We start from the raw sequence: 7,298 nt of genomic DNA, 5'->3' as shown, positions 1-7,298 counted from the left end.
TATCTTTAAAAAGTTGCTCAGTTTTTAGGGCTATGACTTGTGCCACTCCTTGTATCCAGCACTTGTGTGTATTTCACCGTTTTTCATGTTTTACCAATGGACATTTAAGAAAAGGGGCTAGGTAAAATGCATTGAGTACACAGATCCATCAATATGTTTAAAATAATGCATGTGAAGCACCTAGCATGATCCTGGCATGTACTCATCATTATTTAATACCGAAATGGGTACTGACATATTAGCAGAGTTCATCCTCAATATGGATATAGCTAGCTAAAAACAAACAGAATGTAACTTTCTCTTATTTCTGGCTTTGTGTTTCACTTTTTCTGGTATCGTGATGCACACTAAATTGAACACATCCAAAACTAGAATATGTATTTTTATTTTATTTGTTTACTTATTTATTTTGAGATGGAGATTTGCTGTTTCCCAGGCTGCAGTGTAGTGGTGTCATCTTGGCTCACTGCAACCTCCACCTCCTGGGTTCAAGCGATTCCCCTGCCTCAGTCTCCTGAGTAGCTGGGATTACAGGTGCCTGCCACCATGCCTTGCTAATTTTGTATTTTTGGTAGAGACACGGTTTCACCATGTTGGCCAGGCTGGTCTTGAACTCCTGAACTCAAGTGATTCACCTGCTTCAGCTTCCCAAAGTGTTCGGATTACAGGTGTGAGCCACTTTACCTGGCCAATATCTGTCTTTTTAAAAATAAGTTTTTAAATATAGACTTGTCAAGATGGCCGAATAGGAACAGCTCTGGTCTGGAGCTCTTAGCAAGATTGATGCAGAAGGTGGGTGATTTCTGCATTTCCAACTAGGGTACCTGGGTCATCTTACTGGGACTGATCAGATAGTGGGTGCAGCTCACAGAGGGTGAGTCAAAGCAGCACAGGGCGTTGCCTCATCTGGGAAGTGGAAGGGATCGGGGAATTCCCTTCCCTAACCAAGACAACCATGAGGGACTGTGCCGTGAGGAACGGTGCACTCAAGCCCAGATACTGTGCTTTTCCCATCATCTTCACAACCCACAGACCAGGAACTTCCCTCCGGTGCCTATGCCACCAGAGCCTGGGTTTCAAGCACAAAACTGGGCAGCTGTTTGGGCAGATACTGAGCTAGCTGCAGAATTTTTTTTCATACCCCAGTGGTGCCTGAAATGCCAGCAAGAGGATGGTTATCTTCTTTAAATTGGACATAAGATGTACACAAGATGGTGGCCTTGGCGGTTACTTTTCCAACCACTTCCATAATTCCGGAGATTGCTTCATCAAGGGGTTCCATCAACTCGATGGTTCCATTTTTTCCTTCTCCATCTGAAAGAATAAACATTTTTCCTTTTGATCTTGGACTTTACAATGAAGCTGTGAAAATTATCCATGAGTTCCCTCAGTTTTATCCTTTAGGGATTGTGCAAAATGATTGATTGTGATGGATTTTCATATAATTGCAAATGAGCTATATTAAAGACTATTAAAGGAAGCCCCTCTTGTTTGAGGGAGAGATTTCTGTGCTTTCTCATATTTAATTTACTCTTTTTAAGATATTCCAACCTAGAGTTTTTGATGGAACTGATGTATTGACAGTTCTCACCTAAGTCCTTTTATAAAGAATTGCTACTCCAATATATGGTCAGATTAGATGCAAGAATAAAGCAGTTGTCTGAGTTTAGGTTTCTATTTTATTAATAAAAACTAAAATGGTACATACTAAAAAAAAAAAAAAAAGAAAGAAATGCCAGCAAGGCAGAACCATTCACTCCCCTGGAAAGGGGGCTGAAACCAGGGAGCCAGGAGGTCTGGCTTAGCAGGTCCCACCCCCACAGAGCCCAACAAGCTAAGATTCACTGGCTTGAAATTCTTGCTGCAAGTACAGCAGTCTGAGGTCAACCTGGGACACTTGAGCTTGGTGGGGAGAGAGGTGTCTGCCATTGCTGAGGCTTGAGTAGGCTATTTTAGCCTCATAGTGTAAACAAAGCCGCTGGGAAGTTCAAACTGGGCAGAGCCCTCCACAGCCCAGTAAGGCTGCTGTGGCCACACTGCCTCTCTAGATTCCTCCTCTCTGGGCAGGGCATCTCTGAAAATAAAGCAGCAGCCCCGGTCAGGGTCTTACAGATAAAACCCCCATCTCCCTGGGACAGAGCACATGGGGAAGGGGTGGATGTGTGGGCAGCGTCAGCAGACTTAAATGTCCCTGCCCGATAGCTCTGAAGAGAGCAGTGGATCTCCCAGCACAGTGTTCGAACTCTGCTAAGTGTCAGACTGTCTCCTCAAGTGGGTCCCTGAACCCCATGTCTCCTGACTGGGAGACACCTCCCAGTAGGGGCCAACAGACACTTCATACAGCTCTGGCTGGCATATGATGGGTGCCCCTCTGGGACGAAGCTTCCAGAGGAAGGAACAGGCAGCAATCTTTGCTGTTCTGCAGCCTCTGCTGGTGATACTCAGGTAAACAGGGTCTGGCATGGACCTCCAGCAAACTCCAGCAGACCTGGAGCAGAGAAGCCTGACTGTCAGAAGGAAAACTAATGAACAGAAGGGAATAGCATCAACATCAACAAAAAGGATGTCCACTCAGAGACCCCCATCTGAAAGTCACTAATATCAAAGATCAAAGGTAAATAAATCCATGAAGATGGGGAGAAACCAGCACAAACTGCCTGAAATTCAAAAAACCAGAACACCTCTTCTCCTCCAAAGGATCACAACTCCTTGCCAGCAAGGCAACAAAACTCAACAGAGAATGAGTTTTATGAATTGACAGAAGTAGGCTTCAGAAGGTGGGTAATAACAAACTCCTCTGAGCTAAAGGGATACATTATAATCCAATGCAAGGAAGCTAAGAACCTTGAAAACAGGTTAGGTGAATTGCTAAATAGAATAACCAGTTTAGAGAAGAACAAAATGACCTGATGGAGCTGAAAAACACAGAATGTGAAGCATACACAAGTATCAAAGGCCAAATCAATCAAGCAGAAGAAAGGATATCAGAGATTGAAGATCAACCTAATGAAATAAAGTGAGAAGACAAAATTAGAGAAAAAAGAATGAAAAGGAACAAACAAAGCCTCCAAGAAATATGGGACTATGTGAAAAGACCAAATCTACGTTTGATTGGAGTACCTGAAAGTGACAGGAAGAATGGAACCAAGTTGGAAAACTCTTCAGGATATTATCTAGGAGAACTTCCACAACCCAGCAAGACAGGCCAATATTCAAGTTAAGGAAATACTGAGAACACCACAAAGATCCTCCTCGAGAAGAGCAACCCCAAGACACATAATAATGAGATTCACCAAGGTTGAAATGAAGGAAAAAATATTAAGGGCAGCCAGAGAGAAAGGCTGGGTTATGCACAAAGAGCAGCCCATCAGACTAACTGCAGATCTCTCTGCAGAAACCCTACAAGCCAGAAGAGAGTGGGGTCCAATATTCAACATTCTTAAAGAAAAGAATTTTCAACCCAGAATCTCATATCCAGCCAAACTAATCTTTATAAATGAAGGAGAAATAAAATCCTTTACAGACAAGCAAATTCTGAGAGATTTTGTCACCATCAGGCCTGCCTTACAAGAGTTCCTGAAGGAAGCAATAAACATGGAAAGGAACAACTGATACTAGCCACTGCAAAAACATGCCAAATGGTAAAGATCATTGACAGAATGAAGAAACTCCATCAATTAATGGGCAAAATAACCAGCTAACATCATAATGACAGGATCAAATTCAAACATACCAATATTAGCCTTAAATGTAAATGGGCTAAATTCCTCAATTAACAGACACAGACTGGCAAATTGGGTAAAGAGTCAAGACCCATTGGTGTACTGTATTCAGAAGACCCATCTCACGTGCAAAGATGCACATAGACTCAAAATAAAGGGATGGAGGAATATTTACCAAGCAAATGGAAAGCAAAAAAAAAAAAAAAAAAAAAAAAAAAAAAAAAAAAAAAAAAAAAAAGCAGAGGTTGCAATCCTAGTCTCTGATATAACAGACTTTAAACCAACAAAGATCAAAAGAGGCAAAGAAGGCCACTACATGATGGTAAAGGGATCAATGCAACAAGAAGAGCTAACTATCCTAAATATATATGCACCCAATACAGGAGCACCTGGATTCATAAAACAAATTCTTAGAGACCTAAAGGAGACTTAGACTCCCACATAATAATATTGGGAGACTTTAACACCCCACTGTCAACATTAGACAGATCAATGAGACAGAAAGTTAACAAGGCTATCCAGGACTTGATCTCAGCTCTGAACCAAGCGGACCTCATAGACACCTACAGAATTCTACACCCTAAATCAACAGAATAGACATTCTTCTCAGCACCACATCACAATTATTCCAAAATTGACCACATAATTGGTAGTAAAACACTCCTGGACAAATGTAGAAGAACAGAAATCACAACAAATTGTCTCTCAGACCACAGCACAATCAAATTAGAACTCAGGATTAAGAAACGCACTCAAAACCGCACATCTACATGGAAACTGAACATCCTGCTCCTGAATGACTATGGGGTAAATAACAAAATGAAGGCAGAAGTAAAGATGTTCTTTGAAACCGGTGAGAGTGAAGACACAATGTACCAGAATCTCTGGGACACATTTAAAGCAATGTGTAGAGGGAAAATTTATAGCACTAAATGCCCACAAGAGAAAGCAGGAAAGATCTAAAATTGACTCCTTAACATGACAATTAAAAGAACTAGAAAAGCAACAGCAAACAAATTCAAAAACTAGCAGAAGGCAAGAAATAACAAAGATCAGAGCAGAACTGAAGGAGATACAGACATGAAAAACCCTTCAAAAAGTCAATGAATCCAGGAGCTTGTTTTTTGAAAAGATCAACAAACAAAATTGATAGATGGCTAGCAAGTGTAATAAAGAAGAAAAGAGAGATGAATCAAATAGGCGCAATAAAAATGACAAAGGGGATGTCACCACTGATCCCACAGAAATACAAACTACCATCAGAGAATTTTATAAACACCTCTATGCAAATCAACTAGAAAATCTAGAAGAAATGAATAAATTCCTGGACACATACACCCTCCCAACACTAAACCAAGAAGAAGTTGAATCTCCGAATAGACCAACAAGAGGTTCTGAAATTGAGGCAATAATTAATAGCCTACCAACCAAAAAAAGACCAGGACCAGATGTATTCACAGCCGAATTCCACCAGAGGTACAAAAAAGGATGTTACCATTCCTTCTGAAACTATTTCAATCAATAGAAAAAGAGGGAATCCTCCCTACCTATTTTATGAGTCTAGCATCTTCCTGATACAAAAGCCTGGTAGAGACACAACAAAAAAGAGAATTTCAGGCCAACATCCCTGAGGAAAATTGCTACCAAGATCCTCAGTAAAACACTGGCAAACCAAATCCAGCAGCACATCAAAAAGCTTATCCACCACGATCAAGTCGGCTTCATTCCAGGGATGTAAGACTGGTTCAACATACACAAATCAATAAACATAATCCATCAGATAAACAGAACCAATGACAAAAAACATGATTATCTCAATAGATGCAGAAAGGGCCTTCAACAAAATTCAACAGCGCTTCATGCTAAAAATTTTTAATAAACTAGGTATTGATGGAATGTATCTCAAAATAATAAGAGCTATTTATGACAAACCCACAGCCAATATCATACTGAATGGGCAAAAAACCGGAAGCATTCTCTTTGAAAACCAGCAGAAGACAAGGATGCCCTCTCTCACCACTCCTATTCAATGTAGTGTTGGAAATTCTGGCCAGGGCAATCAGGCAAGAGAAAGAAATAAAGAGTATTCAAATAGGAAAAGAGGAAGTCAAATTGTCTCTGTTTGCAGATGACATAATTGTATATTTAGAAAATCCCATCATCTCAGCTCAAAATCTCCTTAAGCTGATAAGCAACTTCAGCAATCTCAGGATACAAAACCAATGTGCAAAAATCACAAGCACTCCTATACACCAATAATAGACAAACAGAGAGCCAAATCATGAGTGAACCCCCATTCACAATTACTACAAAGAGAATAAAATACCTAGGAATCCAACTTACAAGGGATGTGAAGGACCTCTTCAAAGAGAACTACAAACCACTGCTCAACGAAATAAAAGAGGACACAAACAAATGGAAGAACATTCCATGCTCATGGATAGGAAGAATCAATATTGTGAAAATGGCTATACTGCCCAACGTAATTTACAGATTCAATGCTATCCCCTCCCCATCAAGCTACTACTGACTTTCTTCACAGAATTGAAAAAAACTACTTTAAAGTTCATATGGAACCAAATAAGAGCCCTCACAGCCAAGACAATCTTAAGCAAAAAGAACAAAGCTGGAGGCATCATGCTACCTGACTTCAAACTGTACTACAAGGCTACAGTAACTAAAACAGCATGTTACTGGTACCAAAACAGATATATAGAGCAATGGAACAGAGCAGAGGCCTCAGAAATAACACCAGACATGTACAACCATCTGATCTTTGACAAACCTGACAAAACCAAACAATGGGGAAAGGATTCCCTGTTTAATAAATGGCACTGGGAAAACAGGCTAGCCACGCATAGAAAGCTGAAACTGAATCCCTGCCTTACACCGTGTACAAAAATTAACTCAGGATGGATTAAAGACTTAAATGTAAGGCCTAACACCAAAAAAGCCGTAGAAGAAAACCTAGGCAATACCATTCAGGACATAGACATGTCCTATGTGTTGACATACGACAAGACTTCGTGACTAAAACACCAAAAGCAATGCCAATAAAAGCCAAAATTCACAATTGGGATCTAATTAAACTAAAGAGCTTCTGCACAGCAAAAGAAGCTATCATCAGAGCGAACAGGCAACCTACAGAATGGGAGAAAAATTTTGCAATCTATCCATCTGACAAAGGTCTAATATCCAGAATCTACAAGGAACTTAAACAAATTTACAAGAAGAAAACAACATCCCATCAAAAAGTGGGCAAAGGATATGAAAGACACTTCTCAAAAGAAGACATTTACACAGCCAACAGACACATGAAAAAGTGCTCATCATCACCGGTCATCAGAGAAATGCAAATCAAAACCACAATGAGATACCATCTTACGCCAGTTAGAATGGCGATCATTAAAAGGTCAGGATACAACAGATGCTGGAGAGGATGTGGAGAAATAGTTACGTTTTTACACTGTTGGTGGGAGTGCAAATTAGTTCAACCATTGTGGAAGACAGTGTGGCAATTCCTCAAAGATCTAGAACTAGAAATACCATTTGACCCAGTGATCCCATTACTGGGTA

The sequence above is a fragment of the Piliocolobus tephrosceles genome, chromosome 6 (assembly GCF_002776525.5).
Source record: "Piliocolobus tephrosceles isolate RC106 chromosome 6, ASM277652v3, whole genome shotgun sequence".
In the NCBI taxonomy this organism is placed as follows: Eukaryota; Metazoa; Chordata; class Mammalia; order Primates; family Cercopithecidae; genus Piliocolobus; species Piliocolobus tephrosceles.
Note: the sequence above shows the minus strand (reverse complement) of the source record.